Source organism: Cydia fagiglandana, chromosome 6 (assembly GCF_963556715.1).
Source record: "Cydia fagiglandana chromosome 6, ilCydFagi1.1, whole genome shotgun sequence".
NCBI classification, from domain to species: domain Eukaryota; kingdom Metazoa; phylum Arthropoda; class Insecta; order Lepidoptera; family Tortricidae; genus Cydia; species Cydia fagiglandana.
In genome coordinates this window covers 20,181,331-20,182,722 of record NC_085937.1, presented here as the reverse complement: position 1 = coordinate 20,182,722, position 1,392 = coordinate 20,181,331, and positions in this window count along the sequence as shown.

Below are 1,392 nucleotides of genomic sequence, written 5' to 3'. Positions count from 1 at the left end.
CTAATAGAATGGTTAATGAGAGTTTTTAAGCTCAAAATAAAATCCGAAGATGAAAAGGAAAAGTTATCTTTTGCACAGACGATTTCCGACTAGATATACCTAGCACGTAAGACTGCTCGCGATCATCAGATCTAGGTATCCAAGTAAGTATACCTCATACTAGTTACTACGTAAAGTATTGCATGGTTGCGGATTAATTTAGAGTGACGGATTGAACAATCCATTACATAGCACACACAGTGCAAGTAATTAATCAATTAATTAATTCATTTATTCATATAAAACCAATTAAAATGTTACATATAAATAAAATAAAAATAAATGCACCTAACTGGAGTAACCAGTGTTATTTTATACGTCATAATTTCATTGAAGTTTGATGTTTAAAATAACAGTTGCACTACGTGTGTAATCAAATTGTTTAGAGTTTTATATCGCGGAATCTAAGAGAAATTGTCTATCCTTTAAAACTTGCATCTTCTCTGGAGTCATTATGTATCTCGAATTGCCATCGTAATTTTCTTGACTGTTATGTTAGCGAAGAGTTGCCAAGTCAGTAATGGGGCAAATGGCGGGGCCAACTGTTATGATGTGAGAATAAAATGTAACGTATGCTCAACGTTATGACTGTTACAGTAAGCGCTGTTATTATTCTTGACTTAACGGCGTGGCCAGATATTCGCTCTTCCGCATTTCTGCCTCTGAAACAAATTCTTACTAGAGATGCACCAGATATTCGGTTACTATCCGGTATCCGGCCTATCCGGCCATGATTTTAATATCCGTCCGGATACCGCATAGTAGCCTACTATCCGGCCGGATACCGGATAGTAACATTGCTTGATTTCCGAGTAAACTAATTGGATTTTAGAAACAGTCTTGATTATAATCGTACTTGTTAATTATTTTAAAACAATTTAAACATTCGACTGACTTGCACGCGCACTCATTTCGAACCTAGAAATGTGTCCGCGCGAACGTTCACTAGGAAACAGGTCAAGCCTGCAGAATGCGCACCTGAAAAACCGAAATGTAGGTATAGTTCCGATGGCCGAATATTTGGCGGCCGGATACCGGATATCCGGCCGAAGGCCAGGCCGAATATCCGGTATCCGGTATCCGGCCAAACAACTATCTGTTGCATCTCTAACACTTACATATTCACACACAAACAAACACTTCTTCTTCTTACTCGGTACACATCTTGCCAGAGTGGTCGTGGTCATCATTGTGAATCTCGATGAGTGATGATTTTGCTACACACTTACAAATACTTATATAACTTACTTAACTTAGATTTGTAACTTATATTAGTATCTAAAAATAGTTTAAAATACCTAAATTAAGTAAAATAGCCTATAAACAGTATGTAAAAAGAGGAGCCTATTTCTG